General features: G+C 37.1%; 1 long non-coding RNA gene across 1 annotated transcript in view; it reads left to right on the top strand.

The window, feature by feature from the left end:
• Window positions 1-13,903, top strand: part of LOC110256535 — a 50,617-nt gene extending 36,714 nt beyond the window's left edge. Inside the window, exon 3 of the long non-coding RNA XR_002338149.1 lies at window positions 13,179-13,903. This is a non-coding gene — a long non-coding RNA (uncharacterized LOC110256535). The remainder of the gene's footprint in view (window positions 1-13,178) is intronic.

Genomic DNA, 27,279 nt, shown 5'->3' with positions numbered 1-27,279 from the left:
TGAAAAGTGCGTATTAAATGTACAGTGATATTAAAGATGACAAACGGGTATGTAGTGGCAGTGAAGTTAAAGTCACAAAATACAAAGGGGTACCAATGTTAATTAAATGGTACAACAATCTGTAAAGAAGATCTGAATTGGGTTGATTCTTCTGGTAAATAGAAAAGATATAAGGATTCACTCATTCATCCATCTACTCTATAAATATTTATTGAGCACATTGATTATGGTTTTATGGATCCACAGCCCCAAGCGTGGAGGTGGCCAGAACAGGTCGCAGACAGTGTATTTCAGAAGTAAATGCTCTCCCCAGGAACTGCTAGCTAAGTGGGACGTTATTTACTGGTACCGACAAATTAAAAACATAAATAACATTCCAGTGTCTAAATCTTTTCAATAAACACAAATTATGAGTTTTGTATATGTAAAATACAATCTCCCAGTGGAAAAACACTTTATTGATAATTTATGTTGTACCAAGTGTGGGGCAATTGCTAAAGTCAAAACCATTCCCTGATTCTGGTTGCATTAACAGCACCCCCACCCCACATACCCTACCCAGATAGATTCAGAAATTAATTTGTGGATAATAAAAGAGGGTCTATTCAGTCAACTCTTAGCCATTCATTTTTAAATGGTAGGCTTGAACATGGCGTTCATGTGTATGACTCTGTTTGGTTCCAAGTCTACTTTGGGAAAAGACGACTAGTAAAGTCACTGCTTCTGGTCTTACATTCTGTCTTTGGGTGTGAACAATCTCAGACAAATGGAAAAAGCTTGGATAACTTGTCTTTAATGGCCCCAGACTAGGTCACAACCCACTTTTAAAATTAAAAATGATAAAACTCAGGCAAAAAGTAGAAGAGTAAAGATAAAGAAATTAGAAAATGGGGAAAGTTCCCTTGTGGTGCAGCATAGAGTCCTGGCGTTGCTGCATCTATGGTGTGGGCCGCAGTTGCAGCACAGGTTCAATCCATGGCCCAGGAACTTTCCCATATCACAGTTGTGGCCAAAAGAAAATCTATTCTCTATTCATCAGCTAGAAAGATAATAATCTCTCCCCTTCCACCACAAACCTAAATTGAATCATGTCACCATTCTCTTGAAACATTATGATCCGTTCAGAGCAAATTCTCTTTACCACAGCTGACCCTTTCTAGACTTTCTTTTTTTAAAAAAATTAAAGTGACACTGGCTTATAACATTATAGACGTTGCATATGTACACATTCTATTTCTATTTCTGTGTACATTACAACATGCTCACCACCAAATATTTAGTTTCCATCCATCATTATGTAGCCGACTCCTTCTACCTTTTACCCTTCTCCCCAACCCCTCCCCTATGGTGACCACTACTGTGTTCTTGGTGTCTGTGTGTTTGTTTTTTGTTTGTTTGTTTGTTTATGTGTGTATTTATTTATATTTCACATATGAGTGAAACCATATGGTACTTGTCTTTCTCCATCTGACTTATTTCACTTAGCATAACACCCTCAAGTTCTATCTATGTTTTCACAATTGACAAAGTTTCATCTTCTTTTACTAGCCTGTCTTCTTTTGCTTATTATTTCTTGGCTATACTGCTCCTTATTCCATTCAAATACTCCCAAAGCTCTTTATTCCTTATCCTTTGCATTATCTGTTCTTTCTGCAGTGAATGCCCTTCTCCCAGCTTGAGGTCTGGTTGGCTCCCACTCACCTTTCAGGCTTCAGCTAGAGAGGCCTTTCCTGATCACTGGTCTGAAGTAGATGACCTCACTGTATGCACTGCAGCTGTCACTCGTAAAATCCTATCCTTTTTCTTCATAACACATCATAACTTGTTATCATGATTATTTGTATATCTGTTTATTATTTGTCCCTAGTCTAAATTCCATGAGCGTAACATGCCTCTCTTGTTGACCACTGAATAATTATCATAGAGCTCATCACTGGCACATAGCAGTTAATTAATAAATGTTTGTTGAAAATATTGACTGTAATATCTGTTCATTCAAATTCAATAAGTCCATTTTTTTTTGTTGAGGCACAAACTTCAGGTAAGACTTACAGAGTTGTGCCTCTGTGGACAAAGGAATTGTGAAAGTTTAGGGCATAATTGGTGGTCATAGAGAGTATTTTATCTGTACTCCTGAGATTGTTCCATGGTGGGAGGCAGACAGGGTCTAGGAAGTGTGTAGTCTAAATATGACATTTTTCTTTGTGACTTTTACACTGGTCGGGGGATGGCCTGAGCTGCTTGGAATTAGTATCTCCTATTAGAGGTACAGTGGCCTTGTTTGCATCAAATATCTGAATATGTGCCGTCTCCATGTGCCGTCTCCATGTGCCGTATATTTTTCAGTTGGAACCCTGACTTATATAGAATATCGATAAATTGGGCAAGATTAATGTGAATTTAATAAATCAAGCAGATTGATTTTATTTTTTTATTATTTATTTGTTTGTTTGTCTTTTTAGGGCTGTACCCGTGGCATATGGAGGTTCCCAGGCCAGGGTCTAATTGGAGCTGTTTCCGCCAGCCTAAGCCAGAGCCACAGCAACTTGGGACCCGAGCTGCGTCTGCGACCTACACCACAGCTCACCCCAACGCCGGATCCTCAACCCACTGAGTGAGGCCAGGGGTCGAACCCACAACCTCATGGTTCCTAGTTGGATTCATTTCTGCTGTGCCACGATGGGAACTCCCAGATTGATTTTAGTTTAAATATTGGGCCAGAGCAGGAGAAAGAGTTTTTGTGATTTCTATAAAATCTAGCTTCCTTCTTCTCAAGGTGCTCTAGCGAAGTTTTGGGGTTCCCTTAGTCCTAGTTCCCATTCTTACTTAGCCTTAAGATTTGGAGGTCTCCATCATATTATCAGAGTTCAAGGCAGGAAGGAAAAAAAGCAATAGAATAGAGATAGGAGTAAACCTAGGAAACAAAACACCAAGGGACAGTTTCCTGCAAATGTTATTCCCATTTTTAAGAAAATTAAGTGCAGGAACAGTTTTTAACTTTTTCAAACATTCCATTGAATACTTTATTCCCTAGTATAAAGGTCTCCAAATAACCTTGACTTTAACTCATGCTGTTTTTCTATTCTGCATGGCAGAATTAGGCATGAGCACAAGAGCTGAGATCCCATTAGAAGTTGAGAATTAATTATTAATTGTGGCCTTACCCACCACTGTTGCCATACTTCTGAAAGGGGCTATGTATATGTGTTTTGGATTTGGATGAAAATTCCTTCTCTGTTGTGGACTGGATGTTTGTGCCCTTCCTCCTCCTCAAATTCATATGTTGAAGCCGTAACCCACGGTATGATGGTCTTAAGAGGTGAGGCCTTTGGGAGGTAATCAGATTCAGGTGCAGTTACAAGGGTGGAGCCCTTTTGAATGAGATTAGTGACCTTATAAGAATAACAAACGAGTTTGCTCTCTCCTTCTCTTTCTACCATATGAGGATACACTGAGAAATTGGCAGTCTGTAACCTGGAAGAGGGCTCTCGACAGAACCTGATCTTGCTGGCACCCTGATCTTGAACTCCCAGCCTCCAGAACTATAAGAAATACATTTCTTATGTTGTTTATGAGCCACTCAGTCCATGATCTTCTGTTATAGCAGTTGAAACTAAGACATCATCTCTCTCATACCTCTCCTGGTGCTCATACTCTGGGCTGGCAAACTTGTATTCATCTTGCCTACCTAGCTAAGAAGGCACCTCCTCCATGAACCCCCTTGACTTTTGGTCACCTCTGCTTCCCTCTTGTGCTCCTTATCACCAGAATATCAAATGTTGGCTTCCTTGTCTGTCTTCCACAATGAACTGTGAACTCTGTGCATGAAGGATGATGTATTATTTATCTCTATATTAATCAGCACCTAGGAGTATACTGAGTGCATTGTGGGTACTCATTGGATGAAATAATGATAGAAAATTGCAATCGTCTTGAGGCAATAATTTGCCTGGAACCTTCTTATTTGATTCCATAGCAAACACTATTGGTTCCCAACCCACAGTCCCTTGGACCTCTTTTATCATTTCTCTGTACCTCTCTTCTGACTTCATCCAATGATCTGAACCTGTGATTCTTTGAAAGTTTGCTGCTGGGCTCCTGGAGTCAGAAAGCTGAAATAGCTCAGAATAGCTATTCTGGAGTCAGAAAGCTGAATAGCTCAGACCCAGGGACTCACTTATAGGAATGCAAGTGGGTCCATGTGCGTATGGCCATACAACTTTAGCATCTGTGGGTTTAGAGGTTGCTTCCTCCAAGGGACACAATAAGAATTCCATAAAAAAAAAAAAAAAAGCTATGGCCTCCGCCTACTCATTTAGGGCTCCTTGTAACAGTAGAAAAGAAAAGAGCTATCATCCTGGCAGGGGTAATTGACCCTGAGTATCATAAAGAGGTAACATTGCTACTACAAAATGGGAAAGAGATCTAAGAGATCCACTGGGCTTTCTCTTGGTGCTCCCATGGTTATTTTTATCTGTGAATGGGCAATTACAGCAACTGAAGTATGATATAAGAGTTGTAACTGAGCTCAGGTCCCTCAAAGATGAAGGTCTAGTTCATTCCATCAGGCAAGTTGCCTGTACCAGCAGCAGTGCTGGTTAATGATAAAGGAAATCTAGAACGGATGGTAAAGGAATGAGATGATGAATATCAGTTATGAACGTGAGATCAACTTTAGCAGTGGGCTTTTACTCATCCCACTAACTCTCCTCATAAGTTTTTCCCTAGAAATTTTGACCATCCATCATTTTGAAGAGACCATAACAGTGTAAAGTGAACGTAACGTGAGATGTAAGTGAATCTAAGCAATTAGATCACCTCAGCCCTCTTTATCATTTCTGAATGCCTCTACCCTTGTTTCAGTATACTTTTGCTTTTTATAGTCCTCATTTGTATCTCTTCCTTAGGAACCTTCCTTCAGGGTACTGGAGCTGCTTTTCCTGCAAATACAGCTATAGCTGCCTGAGAGTTTACATTCTCCTGGAGTGGCCTTAGCCAATGACTGAAAGGGATAGGAGTTTTAAAGCCTGGATCCCTTTGCTCAGACCGGACAACTGTAAGGCATAATCTATGCTCCAGAGTTTTCCTTCAGGATTAGGCTGAAGCTATCATAGAACTTTACCTAAAATCTCCCCTTCTCCCCCCTTATTCCTTTACGGGATTGTCTTGAGATAATTTATTTAATAAATCATTCTTTTTTGTTTGTTTGTTTTTTAGGGCCACACCTGTGGCATATGGAAGTTCCTAGGCTAGGGATCCAGTTGGAGCTACAGCTGCTGGCCTATAGCACAACCACAGCAATATCAGATCTGAGCCACATCTGTGACCTACACCACAGCTCAGGGCAACACCGGATCCTTAACCCACTGAGCAAGGCCAGGGATCGAGCCTGCAACCTCATGATTCCTAGTCAGATCCGTTTCTGCTGTGCCACAATGGAAACTCCTAAATCATTCACATATTAATCTTCATTTCAAGGTCTGCTTTTGGAGAGCCCAACATAAGGCAGATTTCCCTCTCTTTGTCCAGATTTTCAGATAATGCCTTCTGATTGGGTCACAGTTGTCCTTTTAAGTGACCACAGCTGAGGAACTGGATGTAGAACCATGCAGGAGGCAGCTTTTTAAAGAGATAAGTCTCCCTGCATCTCTCTTGCATCTCTATTTGTCTTGCAAGAGAGGCACTGATCACTCTTTGGGTTCTAGATTTTCTGTTCAAGTTATTTGTATAGTGAGCAGCCTTGGAAGATAGTGTCTCCTTTTTATTATTATTATTTTTTGCCTTTTTTTTTTTAGCTATTTCTTGGGCTGCTCCCGAGGCATATGGAGGTTCCCAGGCTAGGGGTCAAATTGGAGCTGTAGCCACCAGCCTACGCCAGAGCCACAGCAACGCGGAATCCGAGCCGTGTCTGCGACCTACGCCACAGCTCACGGCAACGCTGGATCGTTAACCCACTGAGCAAGGGTAGGGACTGAACCCGCAACCTCATGGTTCCTAGTCGGATTCGTTAACCATTGCACCACGACGGAAACTCCTTTTTTTTTTTTTTTTTTTTTTTGTCTGTGTCTCCTTTTAGAACAAAAGGCCAGCAAGCTTACTGCTCATTATAAAAGATGTATGATTTCTAGGGTCAGGATTTCTTTCCTGTGGTGAAACCCACTATATATGCAGGCATGCAAGGAAGTCCATGAATGTCGCTCCAGGGAACTTGAGAACTAGAGGAATTGATGCAAACATGTTGATGCTCATGCTGTTTGCTGTCCTCTGAGTGGGAAGTCCTTTGTCTCTGATTCAGGAATCTTGTGTCTCCTGCCAGTATCCATGACACTGTGGCAAGTGAACTTCTTAGTTTGAAAATAGCATAAAATATCAGATTTTTCACTGTTATTGATACTCTTCTGCACAAGAATTGCTGGTGGGTCTTTTCCTCTGCTGGACATCTTGTTCTACTCATTATCTTGCCGAATCTGGCAGAGCAAGGTTTTCTGACTGACCCATTGGATGTGAACTTTTCTCCCTCAGATCTCCACTCTTGGTATCTGTTCCTTGGTCATATGCCACCTTAATCTCCACTTTAAACCTATGCAGTTTTAAACCACACAGCTAAAAAGCACGGCCCCAGGATACTCTGCCTCAAATAATCAGGCTTTCCTGATTGACTGTGACCCTGAAGCCCCAGCTCCCCTGCGGCCTGGGCCTTCCTTCAGCCCATCCTAGCCTGCTGCTTTGGGCTTGGGGACCTACCCAGATCAGAACACTTTCTTCCCATGATTTTCTATTTTTGATCCTATATATGAAAGCTTAGGTTTTCAAATAGAATTTGAGTTGTTCATTTACATGTTAAAGTGAGCCCAAAGGACTTCATAAATTGACATGTTATTGTTTTAAGTGACAGAAAATAACACCAAGAAATTAAACCCAAAGTTCTTGATGGCTCATTTGTGAAATCAGAAAATCCTATTTTTTTAAAGTTTCAATTTCTGTGTTACTTACTGTCAGAGTAGTGATTTTGTTTTTATTACCACCCAAAGAGGCCATTATCTCTTTCATCACACGAGACTGCCCAAAATAACATGTCTCACTTAGAGAGGGACAACTGAAAAAAAAAAATGCTCTGAAGAGTTGTGGTTTTATTATGGAATCTTTCAGGCTTTGATTGGTTGAAAGGAACTTGGAAAATCTATATTATTGAAACTTAAAATCTGGTGACTGTTTTATTTTAGAATTTAGTACTTATACATTTTTAAGCAAGATATCCAATTCCATGGGAAATATGTGGGTTAAGAATGAGTTCCATTCTTATTTACTGATCTTGGGGACTTAAATTCTCAAGGCTTCTGTTTACTTGACTATAAAGTAGAAATAATAATAACAGTAGCCCCAAAGGGCTGGTAGGAGAATCAAGTGAGATGATGCATTTATATGTACTATACAGCATTATGCAAAGCTGAGCATGTAGCCTGACACAGAAGAGAAATTTATAAATGTTTGTAGAATGAGGGAAGAAAATGTTATTTAGCAACATCAAATTTACTTTGATCTGCTAAAGTAGATGATTTTGGATATTGATTAAAGATGAAGTGATTTTTTTTTCATAAAATATAATTTATAAAAATTATTTTCCTGGATCCAAACTTTGTTTAGGCTTTTAATGATACCTAGAGTTGTTTAGTAGGAACCCAATTGCTCTCCATGACATGAGCTAAAAAGGTTTAGGGATTTACCCTCAATCTATGATTAAATGAAAGCTCCTATTCAATATTTTCACATGATACTTTCTGCAGGTATGACAACATCTATGAGTTTTTCTACAGGAGTATAAAGCAGCCCTTTTACTAGCCCTGAAACTTTTGACCTTGACTAGCTCAAATTTATAAGTGAATAACCACCAGAAGAAGGAGTTGGGTTGCTCTTGTTGTTCTGTAGTAGGATGAATTGATATATGTTAGCAAAGGTTCAAGTTTGGAGTTTAAGTTCATACATAATGGCTTCCATTCATCTCATTGCTTCAGGTGAGGGCCTGGGGTTCTACAACTGCTGGGCCTTGGTGGGAGCTGCATCTTTTTATTTCTCCTTTTCTTTTTTTTCTTTTTTTTTTGCTTTTTAGGGCCTCACCTGTGGCATATGGAGGTTCCCAGGCTAGGAGTGGAATCAGAGTTACAGCTGCTGGCCTACACCACAGTCACAGCATTGCAGGATTCAAGCCACGTCTACGACCTACATCACAGCTCATGGCAATGCCAGTTCCTTAACCCACTGAGCGAGGCCAGGGATTGAACCTGTAACCTCATGGTTCCTAGTCGGATTTGTTTCTGGCTGTGCCACAACAGGAACTCCTCATTTTCTATCTTTAAAAGTATCTGATTCTAAGTGCTTATGATGTGAGTGATTAGGTTATTGGACTTTAGGATGCAATAAATATTGTTGGGATGAATTAACTATCAAAACGAGACACTGATCAATCAGTGCTGACTTTTAATTGGTTCACTGACTTTTTAAAAAATGCTTCACCTTACTGTAGTGATTCTCTAAGATCAAATTTTGTCATTATACTTTGACGAAAAAAACCTCTCAAGTTTCATTAATAGCTTGTTTTTGAAATTCATTCATTATGCATTTCCTAAACAGCTAGTGAGGCAAATTAACATATAGAAATTTACAATGTCCATGACCACAAATGGGGAGTTTATTGGGAAATTTAGATACTTTTATAAGATGTTATATGCTTTTTTCCCATCTGGAAATTTAAGTTTTACTTGAGCATATAGGAATGAGAAAGAAAGAGAAGCTAGAACACACTCAGCAGACCTCCAGTAAGTAATTTTCCTCCCTTTTTAATTTAGTTTTCGTTCCTGATACACTTGTTCTATCTTCATTAATGGGTGAGAGAGAAGAGAACTATTGTGAACAAACAAGTTCTGTCTCATTACTTCTCAATGGGCGCTAATCATTTATATTCTTATCTTTGTTTACTAAGATCATTGAGTTACCTATAACCAGTGGTTGAGCCAATAGAAGGTGAAATCTCCCAGCACTGATCTATTCAGGAGTTTCTTATTGCCTGATTGCTTTCAAACCAGGCTTTTTATGTTTGTGGGAGAGAGGGAACCAATGTGTTGGTGATTTGCCACTGACTGAAAGTTGGGTTTATGTATATTTTTTACAAGGTTTCAGAATCACACGGTTCCCTTTGGTTCAGGAGCAGAAGGTCCAGTCAGTGGCAAACAGCCTCAGTGTTCCAGGTGAACAAAAAGCCTGCTCATATTGAGGCAGTAAAGCTGCAGAATAAAGGGAGGAGGGGGCAGAAATTGTGAGGAAGGATGAGAGAAAGAGATGAAGGTGTTTTCAAAAGTTGCACTGAGGTTAGAAACCTGTGTAAGAACCCTTGAATACTGGTTTGGGCTGACTGTGAAACCTCTGAAGCTAGCATGGGTCCACAGGTCATGAGCTGTGTCCCCCAGGCAAACTCCCACATTCCCTAGCAGCAGCCCCCGGGAGAGGCTCTCCCTCTTGATGGAGTCAGAGCTTGTGGAAGTAGGAAGTGAACACATACTCCACACATTTTTCACATCTCAGCTTTCTCATAGGGCAAAGAAACACCTCTTGAATGAATTTCCAACCACTCTCCTATACATTCCATAGTCAATCAAGCTAAATATTGATCATTTATCCACTCAATAAATTTATATTTAAGCCATTGCTCTAGACTCAAGGATATAGCAGCAAACAAAACAGGTAAAGTTCCTCTTCACAAAGAATTTAATATTTTAGTGGGGAACTAGTCAAGAAACAAGTAAATAAATATATGCACTAGATAGTGGTGAGAATAAGAAAACAGGGTGATGTCACAGAAAATGATGGGGGTAGGGGTGGGCAGGGAGGGGCTGATTGGGAAGGCCTTTCTGAAGGCCAGGGGATGACATCTGATTTTAGACCTGAATGTCAAAGAGAAGTCAGTTATGTAGATATCAGAAAAGAGCATCTAAGAGTGAGCAGTGAATACAAAGGTACTAAGGCAAACATGGCTTTGGCATATGGAAGGAAGAGGCGAGGACCAGATATTGCAGGGCCTCTAGAGACTATGGTGAGGAGTTCCGATTTTATCTTAAGTGTAATTAAAAGCTTTTGGAGTCTTTTAAGCAGAGGAGTTGCAAAATACGATTGACATTTTAAATTGATTACAATGTGTGGAGAAGGGACTGTAGAGGGACAGGAATGTAGGCAAGGATGCTGGATGAGGCTCTTGAGATTCATGGGAGAAATGATGGTGGTTTGAACGAGGCTTGGCTTAGGATGCTAGCAGTGGAGGCCTAGAAGTGATTATTTATGGGCCGTATTTTTCAAGAATAATGGTGAGTATTGGAGGATAAATTGGATGTGATGTTTCAGAGAAAGAGAAAAGTCAAGATGGCAGCAAAGTTTTAAGCCAGAGCACCTGGGTGAAATGGCATGTGCTATTTACTGAAATGAGGAAGGCTGACAAAAGAACCAGTCTGAGCGGTGATGGAAAGAAAGGGGAGATGTTGAGTAGGCAGGTGCAACTCAGGAGAGAGGTTAGGGCTGGAAACACGTCTGGAAGTCATCAGTGTATGGATAGTATTTAAAGCCATGGAACTAGAGAAGGTCACCCAGGAGCCTTGGGGCATTCTGATACTTGGATGTTGGAAAGAGGAGGAAGAGACAAAAAAGAAGCCTGAGGAAGAGTGGGCAGTGAGGTTGGAGGGAAACCAAGTGAATGTGCTTGTAAAGAAAGCATTTCAAGAAGGAGGAAGTGATCAACTATATCAACTGTGGCTGAGAGAGAGGTTAGAGTAGCTGAGAATTGATCATTGCTTTTAGCAATATGGAGGGAGCCGTTTTGATAGCATGGTAGGAATGAAGCTCTGATTGGAAGCAGTTCAAGAAGGAATGGGAAGAAAGGCTGTTGAGTAACTTACATGGAGGAGTTTTACTGTAAAGGAAAACATAATGGAGAGGATCTAGAGGGGTATATGGAGTCAGGAGATTCCTTCCAGATGTAAGATACAACAGCATGTATGTGTGTCAATAGCTATAAAAGCACATATGTGTGTCAATAGCTATAAAAGCACATATGTGTGCCAATAGGTAATGATCCAAAGGAAGGAATAAATCTGATGCTCTAAGAATTTACATGGGGGCAATGTGGGGCTGAGGGGATTTAGGGATTGCTTTGCCATGTGTAAGTTATGCGTATGAAATTATTGTGACTTCAATGAATGAAGCTATGACAGTTATCTAACCAACCATGAAACCTGGAGAGAGAATTATATGATCTGATATAGCAATTGTAAAGCACTATGTAAATAATCCATGAGCTCAGAGACTGGCAGGGCAAAAATAATTGTCAAACATGACCTCTTCAGTGTCTGCATCACTTCCAAGCAGTCTTTTGCACTATCCTGCTCTTCTGAAGCCACAGTTGGATAGAAGTTTCCAGGAAAGTATGGGCTTCGGTGGATACTGAGCATCACAGGATACTGGAAATCGCCATTCCAGTGGTAAATATGAACTGGAGGACGGAATTTGTATTTTTTTAAGGAAACTAAAGATATTTTTTCTGAGGAAAAGTATTTTAATAATCTGTATTGGCTATCTAAGTTGAACAGGTTAATCAAGTAATTGCAGATGTAACCTAGTAGATAGTGCTGCAAAGTGACACTTTTTCCTTCATATGAATCCTTAATTTGAATCTGTTGGAACTTAAAGTGTTTGCAGAAATCCTTTATTTCTGTTAAAAGAAGTGAGTCACTTTATATTTCAGATGCAATAATAAGCAGTAGTTTCTGAGAACTTACTTTTTAAATGAGGTCCTATCATGAACTATTTAAATCATTACATTTCATCCACACAACAGCATGTTTACTATTATTATCTCCATTTTATGGATGAGGAAACTTAAGCTCAAAATATTAAGCAACTTGCCCTCAATCACAAAGCTTAAAAAGTGAACTAGGATTTGAATCCAGGAAGCCTAATTCCAGTATCTCTGCTTTCAGTCACTAAGTTATCATTCTAGTGTGTTTAAAGGTATAGAAATATTAGTCCATGGTTACCCAGATCATGAAGAATCTTAGTGTGAAATTCTCATTTTCATTATGCCTTGGCTTTCTCTTTATGTATTTTGATGCTTGCCTTGACATGTAAAACAAATTAATTCTCAAACAAAAACGACCCTTGTGTCTGATGGTTTAGGGGTCTCTGCTCAGGAGGCCTCTAGTGAGGTGAGACACGTGAGTGCTTGTGGCTTTAATCTTCACAATGGCAAAGAATGTTTGTCTTTGTACACCTGTTCTCTAACATTGGGCCTGGTGTATAAACATTTAATTAGTCAATTAATGAGTGGCTCCATCATCCAGAGCAAATTCCTCCTGGCCATTGGAATTCAATATATATTTTTTAAATGGAATTCTATGGTGTTTACCTATGTTTTACGACTTTTTTTTCCCACTTAAAATAGGAATATCCTTCTTTTTTAAATCAGTTATTTCTACAGTTTTATATAGGAATGTATCATAATTTCTCTACCTTTTGACATTTGGATTTTTCCACATTTCTCTATATCTTAAAGTTGCAAAGAAGAGCCCTGTAGACCAACCCTTATCCTTTTAAATTTAAGCCATATTTTGGGAGGGGCATTGCTAGGTCAAATAGTATGCACTGTTTACAGATTTTCTGTAAATTTTCCTTCAGAATGCATGTGCCACTACTATAAGGAATAGGGTTTTTTTAAAATTTTATATTAAAGTATAGTTTATTTACAATGTTTTGTCAGTTTCTATTGTACAGCAAAGTACAATATATATACATTCTTTTTCTCATATTTATCTTCCATCATGTTCTATCCCAAGTGATTGGATATAGTTCCCTGTGCTATTATACAGCAGGACCTCTTTACTTATCCATTCTAAATTTAGCAGTTTGCATCTACTAACCCCAAAGGAATGGGTATTTCTAAACATCCTCTCTACCATGAAGGATATCCTCTCAAAGATATTTTTGCCATTATCTTGAAAAATTATATCACAGTTTTAATTTACATCTGTTTGTTCTTTTGATTCTAGGCTTTATGAAAAGTGTAGCGGGGATAATATTTTTTTGAAATATGTTAATGTTCTTTCTTTTTTCTATTTCCTTTTACATGATCTTCTGCTATCCAGCCAGAGGCATCCAGTGCTTTGGGGAAGCTTAGGACTGTTAAAACAGAATGAAAAGAGAAAGATCCAATGTTCAGCTTTTGAATTCCAAAATAGGACTTCTGATCTGCAGTAAGATAATTGTCTCAAAAGATGGGGTTTTTTTGGATAAACTTTTGAATTGAGTATAACTTACTGACAAAAAAATGCGCAAATCATGTGTCCAGCTTGATACATTTTTACAAAGTGAACACACTTGTGCAAACATTATCTAGATCAAGATAAAGAGCATTACCAGCACCCCAGAGTTTCCCTGGCCCTTCCAGTCATTACTCTCCATAGAACTTAACCTCTAGTCTTAACTTATATCACCATAGATTCGTTTTGCCTATGTTTGAACTTTACATAAAATGACTCACTCAGTATGTGATTTTAATGTCTGGCTTCTTCCTCTCAAAATTAGGTTTGAGATTTATCCATATTATTAGTGTTCAATTTGTACAATTTAATTAATATATAATGTTTCATTTTATAAATATACCACAGTTTATTTCTCAAACAGTGAATGAAAATTCCAGACGGCAATACTTAAAATTGTGACTTTTTTCCATTTTAGCTATTTTGTTGGGTGCATAGTGAATGGTATCTTACTGTGGTTTTCATTTGCAGTTCCCTAGTGACAAATGATGTTGACCACTTTTCACATATTTATTGTCATTTATATATCTTCCTTTATAAAATGCTTATTCAGGTGGGGTTTTTTTTGGTTTGTTGTTTTGTCCCTGAAAATTGTTGTCAGTATTTTTCTTGTTGATTTTCAGTTCTTTTGTATATTTTAGATATATATTTTAGATATAAGTCCTTTGTTAGATGCTATAATCATCTTCTTCCACTTTGTCTTTCTCTTTCTTCCTTTCTTTCTCTCTCTCATTTTCTTTCTTTCTTATTTGACTATAATTGGTTTACAATATTGTGTTTTAGTGTATAGCTTTACTTTCTCATTTGTATCTTTTCATGAAAAAAAATCTTAATTTTAAAATGGTCCTATTTATCAGTCTTTTCTTTTAGGATATATTTTGTCTAAGAACTTCTTGCCCACCACAACGTCATGAAGACATTCTTCTGTTATTTCCTAGAAACTTTATTGTCTTATTTTTCCCAATGGTGCAAGTTAGAAGGTCAGGGTTACTTTTCCCCCATATAGATACTTAATTGATCCATCACTATTGAAAAGATCATTTTTCTCCCCCCACTGCACTGCAGTGCCATCTTTGTTATAAATTAAGTGACTGCATGTGTGAGGTCTGTTTCTTTGGTTTCTTTCTGTTCTATTTGTCTGTACTGGACCAATACCACCCTGTCCTCTTAATGTAGCTTCACACTAAGTCCTGACATAGGATAATGCAAATTTTTCAGCTTTGCTATTCTTGAAGATTGTTTTGGCTTTTCTTGGCTTTTTGCAGTTTGATATGAATTTGAGAACCAGCTTGTTAATTTTCACACACAAAAATCCATTATGATTTTGATGATGAATATATTGAGTCAGATCAGCTTGGGGGAGAATTGACATCTTCATTGACTGTTTCAAGTCCTAAGTGTGGTTATCTTTACATTTAGGGTTTATGTTAATTTCCCTGAGAAATATTAATAGTTTTCTGTGGAGGAGTAATTCACATTTTCCATTAGACTTATTCTTAAATATTTGCCATTAGAAATTTTGGGGGTGCTATAATTAAATAATACAAATTTTGAAGTTTCATCTTCAAATGTATACAGCTACAAAATAAAAAAATTTGATGTTTGTATAATGACCTTGTATCCAGAACTTTCCTAAGTTCACATGTTAATTCTAAAGTTTATCTTTAGATTTATTTAGATTTTCTACCTTCACAATCATTTACAAATGATGAGAGTTTTATTTTTCTTCTTTCTGATTTATATGAATTTAAATATTTTCCTTTCTAATTACATTAAATAGAATCTCCAGTAAAATGTTGACTACAAGTGATAATAGTGAGATTCTTTTTCATTTTTGATCTTTTGGGGAAAATTTCCAATATTTTATCACTTAAAGGTATTCTTTGTCAGATTAATAAAAATCTATTTCTGGATTGCTCAGAGTTTTTATTTTTAAATTAGCAATAAGTGTTGATTTTCATCAGATGTTTTTCCTGAAACTACTAAGATTATCATGTAACAATTTTTTAGTACTACAGTGAATTATATTTTTATAGATTAATTAAGATAAACTGATTGATTTCTAAATAAAATGGACCTTGTATTACAACTGAATTTTGTTCTAATGTATTATCCTTTTTAAAAAAACTGTTGGATTTAGTTTATTAAGTTATGTTTAGATTTTTTTTTTGCATCTGTGTTCATGAGATAGTTTGGCTTATTATGTTCATTTACGAAGTTGTATAGACCTCATAAAATGAAATGGGGAATGTTTTCTCTTTTCTGTTTTGTGGAAAAATTTGTGTAAGATTACACTATTTTCTTCTTAAATATTTGAAATAATTCACTGATAGAGACATTTGGGCCAGGGGTTTTATTTTGGGGAAGATTAACATAAAATTGTTTGATAGACACATTACCATTTTTCTTCTTGTGTGTATATCTGGTAAGTTGTGTTTTCAAGGAAATTATCTAGTTGATCTAAATTTTAAAATTTATTTGCACCAAGTTGTTCGTAATCTTATTACTACCTTTTTAATATTAATAGATTCTGTAGCAACGTTCCTTTTTGTTTCTAATATTGCTAATTTATTCGTTTTCCCTCTGAAGATATCTTTAGTAGTTTATCAATTATATTAATTTTTTCAAAGAAGCAAATTTTATCTTGATTTTCTCTGTTATATTTATTTCATTTAATTTCTTCTCATATTTATTTCATTTGTTTACTTTCTTTTTATGTAGTTTTCCTAATTAAAGGGTCTTGAGATAAATCCTAAAACCATCAATTTTCATCCTTTCCTGTATATGCATTTTATACTATGCATATCCCTCAGTTTCACTTAGCTGTATCATGCAAGTTATGTTGTATTTTAAAGTTACTTTTTTTTGTAACTCAGTTCAGAATACTTTTTAATTTCCATGGTGATTTTCTCTTTAATTGATGGGCTGTTTAAGAGCATACTGCTTAATTTCCAAAGAGTTTGGGATTTTCTAGTTATCATTTTGTTACTGATTTTTATTTTAATTCTACTGATTGAAGAAACTACTTCAAATGATGTCAATACTTTTTTGTTTGTTGAAACTTCATTTGCCTCAATGATTAGATGATTTTGATAAATGTATATGGTCATTTGAAAAGAATATGCATTGGACACAGTGATACATGTACATATGTACATACTTACATATGTATTTGAATACATACACATATACACATATATGTGATTACATCTAATCAATTAGGTCAAATGAGTTGGTCATTTAGTTCAAATTTTCTATATTTTCAAATTTTTTTTTGGTTCGTTTGTTCTACCAATTTGTTATATTAGTTAAAATCTACTATGTTGTGATTTGTCTGTTTATCCTTTTAGTTTTGTCTGTTTTTGCTTTATATGGTTAGAGGCTATGTGTTTAGGCACATAACAGTTTTAGAAATGCTATGTTTTTCTGATGAATGACCCTTTATTATTAAGAAATGCCTCTTTTTAACCGCTAAAACTGCTAATTTATGTGTATTGCCTTTTTATTTGATTAAAGTAGACTTCTTGCCCTAAGTATAATATAATTTGTTTATCAGTAAAACTTTCAGTTTTCTTTTTGCTAATGTTTGTGTGGTGTGTGTTTGCATTCTTTTACTTTCTGCCTTACAGGTGTCTTTTTTTCCCCCACTTTCAGTCTGATAAGCTTGTTTTTTTTTTAATTGATTATTTAGCCTATGAGTTATATAATTACTTCTATGTTTGTTTGAATCTGCTGTCTTACTCTGTTTTCTGTTTGTCCTTTGCTTTTTTTTTCCTCCCTCATTGTCTTTTGGATTCATTATTTTTGTCTTTCCTTTCTATTCTTTTATTAGTCATTTTTAGTCCTTTATTAGAGAATACACTATGTGTCCTTGACTCATTAGTGTCTATTATGAATGAGAATTTTAAATATTAAATCTTTTAGAACAGTTTTCAAATAAAAAAATTAACTCTTACTTATTTTATTGAAATTTTATTATTTAGCTATCACATTTAAGCCTTGCAGAACTTAGATTTCTGTGAAGATGTATGGTAAGATATAATTTTATGTTTCCAATATTGAGCCACATGTTTAACAACTATTGAATACTCTGAATTTATTGAATTACCTTTCATCATCCTACATTAAATTAGAATTTTAAAATAATTTCCTGGAAAATGCAAGGATCTTAGAAAATTTTAATTCCATATATTCATCTTAGCTTTTCTGTGTAATTGCTATTTATCATATATTTGAATTCTACATATATTTAAAATCATCAAACGTTATTATTTTTATGCTCTGTAATCCTTATTTCCCCATAAATTTTACTTTTTTTGTGTTCTTCATTCCTTCTTACCCTCTGTAATTTTATCTAGGATCATTCATATACACATTTGAATCTGTGGCTTGATGTTTCTCTTCTATTTTGGGAAATTTTCAACTATTATCTTTTCAAATACTGCTTCTGTCACATTCTCTCTCCTTATCCCTCTGGAGCTCCAAATATACATATATTTTGCATCATGTCTCATGTGCCTCTTATAAGTTTTATTTTCCTTCTGTTTTTCTCACTATAGTCCACCATAGTCTGGACATTTTGTAATGACCTCTCTTCCTATTCTTATCTTCTGCATCGAATCTATGTCTGATCTTTTATTACTTATCAAGCCCATCTATTGCATTCTTAGTATCAATGTATTTTTCAGTTTTAGAATTTCCATTTAATTCTCTTTTAATGATTCTGGCTCTCTGGTAATACTATTTACTTGGTAGTCTATTTTTTTGAACATATTAATCTACAGATATTTAAAATCTATAATAATCCTAATATCTGAATCACCTGTGGGCTTGTTTGTCTTTAAAAAATATCTTGGATTGTGGTTGTTGTTTCATATAGTGGTATATCTAGTAACTTTTGATTGGATGTTAGATTTTGTAAATGAAAATTTGTAGAGACTTTGAGTGACAGTATTTTCCCGGGAAAATTTAATTTTCTTCTGGTGGGCAGTTTGATCTAGTCAGGAATTGAGATGATTTGAAGGTGGGTTTCAGTGTTTGTAAAGAACTCTCTGATTTTGAATTTGTCATCACTACTAAGGGTTGGGCTTTAGGGGTCTCAAGGGGAATCCTGGAATGTCTTCTAAGTCCTCTCCCCCTTGTTAGATCTGACTTGGCTTTTTAGCCACTTCGCTGCTGTTTTCTTCTTGGCATCTTGGCTTCTTGCCCTGTAGGGCTTAGACACTAGAAAATGCTTCAAGAAGAACTCACTTATCTAAAGGTCACTTTGTTCCTGGATTCTAGTCCCTTAAATCCTGTCTTCAGGATTAGTAACCCTGACCTTCGATTTTTGTCTTTCTGGCCTCATGGAAATGCTAAAAGTCCTTTTTTTAAAAAAAAGTTTTATTGAAGTATAGTCAATTTACAATGTTGTGATAATTTCAGCTGTACAACAGAATGATTTAGTTATACATATACACATATCAAGCCTTTTTTGTTTGGCTTTTTTTTTCTTTTTAATTTTGGCCATCCCTGTGGCATGTGGAAGTTCTGGGGCCAAGGATTTAACTCACACCACAGCAGCGACCCAAGCCATTGCAGTGACAACACCAGATCCTTAACCCACTGTGCCATGAGGGAACTCCTTTGTTGCCTTCTTGGCAGCTTAAGTGGAGTCAAATCACATTGCCCTAAAGTCTCAGATTGAGATGTCTCAGGGCTTGACTTTGCACTTTGTAAGGCCATGTGTTTTTCCAATGTACTCATACTCCCACAGATAGTCCCTCAGGGATCCACACTGAAAGCTTGTGTCTTTCATCCCTTCCTTAGGCTTTAAATTCAATCTTTATCCACAAAGCAAAGGAAACCAAAAGTAAAACAAAAAGACAACTTAAAAAATGGGATAAAATAGTTTCAAATGGTGCAACTGACAAGGGCTTAATCTCTAGAATATACCATCAACTTATACAACTCAACAGCAAAAAAGCCAACCACCTAATGGAAAAATGGGCAAAAGACCTGAATAGACATTTCTCCAAGGAATATATACATATGGCCAACAAGCACATGAACAAATGCTCAACATCCCTGATTATTAGAGAAATGCAAATCAAAACTACCATGAGATACCACCTCACACCAGTCAGAATGGCCATCATTAATAAGTCCACAAATAAGAAGTGCTGAAGGGGTTGTGGAGAAAAGGGAACCCTCCTGCACTGTTGATAGGAATGTAAGCTGGTATAGCCACCATGGAGAACAGTATGGAGGTACCTTAGAAATCTATATATAGAACTACCCTATGACCTAGCAGTCTCACTCTTGGGCATATATCCAGACAAAACTTTCCTTAAAAAAGACACGTGCACCTGCATATTCATTCACAATAGCCAAGACATGGAAGCAACCTAAATGTCCACTGACAGATGATTGGATTAGGAAGATGTGGTGTATATACACAATGGAATAGTACTCAGCCATAAAAAAGAATGACATAATGCCACTTGCAGCAACATGGATGGAACTAGAGACTCTCATACTGAGTGAAATAAGTCAGAAAGAGGAACACAAATACCATATTATATCACTTATAGCTGTAATCTAATATACAGCACAAATGAACCTTTCCACAGAAAAGAAAATCATGGACTTGGAGAATAGACTTGTGGCTGCCCAGGAGGAGGGGGAGGGAGTGGGAGTCATCAGGAGCTTGGGGTTAATGGACGCAAACTATTGCTCTTGGAAAGGATTTACAATGAAATCCTGCTGTGTAGCACTGAGAACTATGTCTAGATACTTACATCGCAACACGACAGTGGGAGGAAAAAATATGTATACATGTACGTGTAACTTGGTCCCCATGCTGTATAGTGGAAAAAAAAATAAATAAAATTATTAAAAAAATCTTTATATCCCCAACCTTGAAGGCTCTGGATAGCTTTGTGCAGCTTCTCAGTCTCTCAGCTCTTTCTGCTTGGATTCCCCACTTCTCTGCCTGCACATTTGACCAATAGGCAAATACTTTGAGAAAAAAGAGCAGTTCATACCATCAGCCTCACATCCCTGAGTTCCCCTTCTCTCTTAGGTCTTGATCCTTCAAGTCCTGGCTGCCTTGGCAAGCCTAAACTCCACTGTCTGTGTCTCAGTCCTGTGAGAGAGTAGAAGGTTCCAGGTGCCACTTTTTTTTTTCTAGCTTCTTGCCTAAATCTCTTACAAATTGGTAAATACCTTGCGAGGCGAAGAGGTAGAGAAAGTCAAGTTCACCTCAGTGCTTTTTGTCTGTTCTCTAAGATCTTAGCTTCTCAAGTTCAGGATGTGTTGGTTGTTCTATGATGGCCTCAAAATTTTTTTAGAGGCAGTTTTTAGATTTATTTTTGGTGTGAGGGTTGGATTTATACAAGCTACTCTGTCTTAGTTGGAAAAAGAAGTCCAAAAAGCTTGGTTTTCTTGCCTAAGAGAAAGGCTTTCTAAACTTTATAAAACTTCTCTTTACATATCAACAGCCAGTTTGATCAATCTATGTATAATAGAGTTTTACTATAACCCATAATGCAGAGAGGGCCAAATATGATGAAAGAGATGTTCTCACCAGATAGGAAGAGGATGTAGAAAGCTTACCACTGTGGGAGGAAGAGGGATTTTTCTGAGGAGCAAAGGCATGATGAAAATGTAGCCTTGATTCCTCAGAGACTCTGTTCTCACTATCTTGAACTTTGGCTTAAGAATTCATGGAAATAAGAATAGATGAATCTTAGAATGCTGAATGAAAAAAAAAAAAAAGCCACAAGGCATACATGAGCGAGGAACCATATTCAAAGACAAGCAAAATGAAAAACTATAAAAAATATAAAAAACTATATTTTCAGGCACATCTGCCCACATCCTAAATTCGTACAGATAAGGAAAGGAATGATGAAGAGAAAACTCAAGAAAGTGGGTGGAAGAATTTGGGAAGGGACAGTTAGTGGACTTTGTAATAATTACATTCTATTTCTTAAGTTGGTTGGTGAATTTGTGAGTATTCATTGTTATGCTAACTTAACCTATCTATTATGTGCGTTACTTTGCACGGATCGAATGTGTCAAAATAAAAAATGCAGGAGGAAAATAAAAGGAAAAAAAAGAATAAAGGCAGGAACAGCTGTGAATTAGTAGTGACCAGTCCCCAGCCGTCCCCAGCAGATTTCAGTGAATTCCAGTGGCCAGCCAAAAAAACCATGTGGATTTGAGGCTTTGCTCCCTCATTTCCGTGGGACCACAGAAGCCCTTCATAGATCAGATATCATCTTGAGGAGAAGCAAGGGAGAAGGAGAAAAATTTCCAAATTGAGTATTTATCTGAAGGAGACTAAGGTAACCCCAAATAGGAAGAGATTTAGTCATTTTTTGTTAACATGGTTCCCTCCTCTTGCCAGTGGAAATGCACGGACTCTGGAGCAAGCTGAGATCTGTCTCAGAACATAAAAGAAGCTTTATTTTTTATTGAACATCATAGCAGTTGACTTTATGAGTAAATTTTTGACCCTGGTACAAACTAATGCTTACGTACCACATACACATTGTAAAAGGGCAGAAGTTGTAACAGACCTGGATCCTCAATGCTGTCCTGTTCTCAGACTAGCTGTATGACAATCATCAGGTCCCTTAAACTGTGGCAGAGTGGGAAGGTAATTATGTGATCTCTGAATTTTCTTCCATGTTTGTGAGCCTATGTTTTCGGGGCAGCCTTCATTCTCTTGAGCATTCTCTTTTCTTATTTTTCATTCTATGATAAGATACAGAGATGGAGCCATTATTTAAAATATGTAACCTCAGTGGTGGTGTCATTGGACCCCTTACTTCATAAAGATAAATCACATTAGAATGATTTTTACCTCCTTCAATAAGTTGGGTGCGTTTCAGAGGGCTTTGTAAGGGGAAAAAAAAGTAGAGAATAGAGAAAGTTAAATACAGCTTCCAAAGGATTTGTCAGGTAAATGTTATGGATTGTTGTGATTTAATTTATGGGATTAGTTTGACTTTCAATTACCAGGCATCACATTGAATCACTTTATATTTTGAACTCTGTAACTAGGACTTCTAACACTCGATCTTTCATTTGGAGAGGGATTATCAATAATTAGACACTGTGGCCTTATTGATCAGCTAATCAATACCCACATTAATCACCAGTGGTCTAAAAACAATTCACTCTTTGCATTAAAAGGAATCAGTGTGATCAAATTAGCATCTTTTGCCACAAGCTGAGCAAAGCTGTAGCTTTCCAAAGGAAAGGCAATGGCTGAGGGTGAATGGACCTCCAGGGTTCAGAGCTAGGTCGACTGCTGCTAAATGAAAATGATCTAATGATACTCAAGATATGGTTATTTGTCTTTGCCTTTTGGTTTGGTTTTGCTCCTATAGCTGTGCTTTTAATAAAGTGTTATTGACTACAAAAGTGGTGCAAAATGAATATGCTCTACATTTTAAATAAATGTTCTTTATCCTTCCAATTAGACGAGAAACTATGTGATGTTGCAAAAGAAAATCCAGGTATCTCACTGAGTTTAGAAAAATAGGTACTGAGGTTTGATAAATGTGAAAGTGATTTGTTTTCTTTTAAGAACTGAATATTTCCCTTACCCACAGTACACACATCACCCCAAACAGAGCTCCACACTGGAAGAGACTCTCTCTTCTTCTCAGAGATGTGATTCATCTGGTTTCAAATTAAAGCATCTTGGTGGGTAGGAGGACAGAGCTCATCCTGGACTGGTCCATACAGGCTTCTATTACACAGTCTCCCAGGCTGTCACTCACACCAGTGGCTGTCAAACAAGGTCACAGCTTCACCCAATGGCTTTTAATAATTTGGCATTACTTTCACATGAATAATTTATAATCTCAAAAATATAAGACTATTATTTATGGTTAGTAGCTGTGAAATAATGAGACACAGGGTTCGAGGGCTATTTTTATTACCAAGTGGTGTCCTTACAGTTGTAGGGAGTTAAAATAGGGAGATGTGAAAGTGGATCTTTTTTTTTTTTAAAGATCATATCAGAGGCAGAAATGATATATCACAGATGAGAATAATACTGGCTGTCTCTTCAAATTTATCCATTACAAACACCACACCATTTCTTTGAAATGGGAGCTTACAGCAGCATTCTGGCGGCTTCTTGAAGTCAGTCGTTTTCATTTTCTGAGGAAATAAAAAACGGACTTGTTTGGTCTTTGTATCTTGGTTCCTACTGGGAATAAGACAATTAAGTATCATTTAAAATTTTCATTTTGAGTTTTAGAGAATAAGACTCCTTGCCCACATGAAAACTTGGAAAAAGTAGGTATGGAGAGTGAAAAAACAATTACTTGTAATGCCAGCAAATGATTTTCAAAAAAATAGGATATAATGTACAGATATAATGTTACCTTTGATCATTTCCCACATTTAAAATAGCTTGTGGAAATGTTATTTTTAGCGATTAAACATTCCACTGTATGGATGGTACATAATTGATTTATTTCTCTATTATTTAATAATTTTTGTTTTCCCAATTTTTAATTTTATTTTATTTTAGGGCCACACCCATGGCATATGGAAGTTCCCAGGCTAGGGGCTGAATTGGAGCTGTAGCTGCCAGCAATGCCAGATCCGAGCTGCATCTGTGAGCTACACCACAACTCATGGCACTGCCGGATCCTTAACCCACTGAGCAAAGCCAGGGATCAAACCGGCGTCCCCATGGATACTAGTTGGTTTGTTATCACTGAGCCTTGACAGAAACTCTGTGGTTTTCCCAATTTTTTTGTTACAGATAACTTTATGATGGGAATTTTTGAGCATCTTTATTTATATTTCTGATTATTTTCTCATGATAGATTCCCAGGAATGGAGTTACAGGGTCAAGAGTAAGAACTTTTTAAAACTCTTGATATATGTCACCAAAATACTTTCCCAGAAAGCCTACCAAAGTGGGAATGGGTATTATCTTAGACAAATTTTGCTGAGTCAATAGGTTAAAAAAATGGTATATCATTGTTTAAATTTGCAATTTGTGATTACTAGTAACTGAACAATTTTAATATGTTTATTAGCCATTTATACTTATTCTGAGAAATGTCTGTTAGTGTCCTTTGTTTTAACTTTTTGTGCAGTTAACACTTTGCTTATTGATTGGTAAGAGCTTTTAATGTATTAAAAGATATTGACTCAATTTCACATTTTTAATCTGTCCATACATCTTATAATTGAAGAGAACTATGTAGGGCTGTAAATATCTCATTAGATAAAGATGGATGGATACTAAATCTCAAGTGATGAAAAGAGCAGTTTATAAAATTTTACAGTTATTATCTGTTTATAGTTAATATATTTCATTCATTTAATCAATAGATATTTATTGGATATCTACTGCATGTATATTTGTGTGTAAAACAGTATATATAGAAATATATATAAAACAAATATAGGACTTTCCGTCGTGGCTCAGCAGAAATGAATCTGACTAGTATCCATGAGGACACAAGTTTGATTCCTGGCCTTGCTCAGCGGGTTAAGGATCTGGCAGTGCTGTGAGCTGTGGTGTAGGTCTCAGATGTGGCTTGGATCTGGTGTTTCTGTGGCTGTGGTGTAGGCTGGCAGCTGTAGCTCCAATTCAACCCCTATCCTGGGAAATTCCATATACCACAGGTGTGGCCTTAAAAAGACAAAAAACAACAACAACAACAACAACAACAACAAAACAAAAACCAAAAAACCAAAACCCCACAACAAATATATGTATCTAAGAGTGATCTATCTATATATTATAGTTTTTAGAGATAAAAATCATCATCTCAAATCACAAATTTTCTCACCGATAACTGGACACTGAATTCAACATATGCCTGTGAGGAAACAGAGATGTATAAGATAACTCTTATTTCTGAGATATTCACAGTCTGGTGGGAGAGATGGAAATGTACACAATTAACTTTAGTGCAAGGCAGGATTTGATAAGTACTATAACAGAATCATGCACAGAATGAAATAGGCTTATGTAGGAAGGAGAGATTAAATCTGACTGAGCTAGTCCCTTTGTGGAACGTGAGTTTTGAAATATCTCTTATAGCTAATTTTTAGCCTGGCTTGACCCCTTTAAGCCTGGCCTGACCCCCTCTGAACTGGTGGGTTTTTGACAAAGAGAAGTTGGGACCAGCGACAATGGTGAGCATTGTGGAATGGAAAAGAAGAATAGTGTAAGAAGAAGGAAATTTCAGGTTGAGGCAAAAGCAGGAAACTGGACTGTGGAGGGATGGCTTAGAAAACTGTAAGTGTATCAGTGCATGGAGTGAGGGCAAAGAGCCTGGGGTGGGAAAGAGACAACGGGAGAGGCAGGTGAGGACCAAATGGTAGGCATCCCTAAATGTCAGGCCAAGCCAGGATGTTATGTTGTAAGCAACTGGCAGATCTTGAGGGTTTCTGAGCAGATGAGTGACATGATCAGATCTTTTTGAGACAACTTCCTTATTGCAGGAACGAAGAAAGAATAAGAGGAGGAGAGTGGAGATGGAGAGCCCTGCTGGGAGGTGAGAGTATTGAGTGGTATAACCATAAAAGGGGGTAAAAGGGAGAGACTTTTATTCAGGGACAGTCTGGAGGCAGAGTTGGTCAGATATTGTGACTGAGTTGGATACTGAGAGGAGAAAGGGGAGGAGGACAAAGATGAATCCCAGAGCAGTTCAAGGTGTCTTGCTTACATTCCCAATCCAGGAAAGTGTTTTCTTTAGGATAGCTCAGTATACCTGGGTTATAAATATCACACAGAAGGTTGGATCAAAGGCTTCTGGTGTCAACATCAGAGGAAGAGCCCTTCCTCTCTACTCCTCATAGGAGCATATAGCACATTGGTCAAGACTCTGGAGACAGACTGGCTGGAGTTTCAATCACAGTTACTTACCCAAGACATACACTAATCTTAGGGACACTGAACAGCTTCCTTACCTCCCTGCAGCCTCAGCATCCTCATCTGAACGTACTTGCTTTGTGGTTTCAGGAATTAAGTGAAATAATGAATGCAGATGCTGAGCAAAAGGACTGGCAATACTAAGTGCTCAGTACATGCTATATTTAACTGATAGTAGTGAACATTTTGGGGCTACTTTTGAAGAATAGCAGTACCCCCCATGTTAAGTTCAAAGACTGAACATATGATAACTTGGAAATAAAACCATAGTGCTGAAAATTCCTAAAATAAAGAAATCTGATGTAGAAACAAAGAATAAAAACCTAAGCTATGCTGTGTCCATAAAATGAAAAATGTCTGCCACCTTCTGCAGCTCAACACCAAAAAAACAAACAACCCCATCAAAAAATGGGCAGAAGATCTAAATAGACAGTTCTCCAAAGACATATGGATGGCCAAAAAACACATTAAAGATGTTCAACATCACTCATTATTAGAGAAATGCAAATCAAAACCACCATGAGGTACCACCTTACACCAGCCAGAATGGCCATCATCCAAAAGTCTACAAGCAATAAGTGCTGGAGAGGGTGTGGAGAAAAGGGAACCCTAGTATACTGTTGGTGGGATTGTAAATTGGTGCAACCACTGTGGAAAACAGTATGGAGATTCCTCAGAAAACTCAAAATAGAACTACCATTTGATCCAGCAATCCCACTCCTGGGCATCTATCCAGAGAAAACCACGACCCAAAAGGACACATGTACTCCGACGTTCATTGCAGCACTATTTGCAATAGCCAAGACCTGGAAACAACCTAAATGTCCACGGACAGAGGAGTGGATCAAGAAGAGGTGGTACATATACACAATGGACTATTACTCGGCCATTAAAAGGAATGAAATACTGGGATTTTCAGCAACATGGATGGACCTAGAAATTATCATGCTAAGTGAAGTCAGTCAGACAATGAGACACCAACATCAAATGCTATCATTGACATGTGGAGTCTGAAAAAAAGGA

The sequence above is a fragment of the Sus scrofa genome, chromosome 13 (assembly GCF_000003025.6).
Source record: "Sus scrofa isolate TJ Tabasco breed Duroc chromosome 13, Sscrofa11.1, whole genome shotgun sequence".
Classification (NCBI taxonomy): domain Eukaryota; kingdom Metazoa; phylum Chordata; class Mammalia; order Artiodactyla; family Suidae; genus Sus; species Sus scrofa.
The sequence above is the reverse complement of the archived record's forward strand: the minus strand, read 5'-3'. Positions and strand labels throughout refer to the sequence as shown.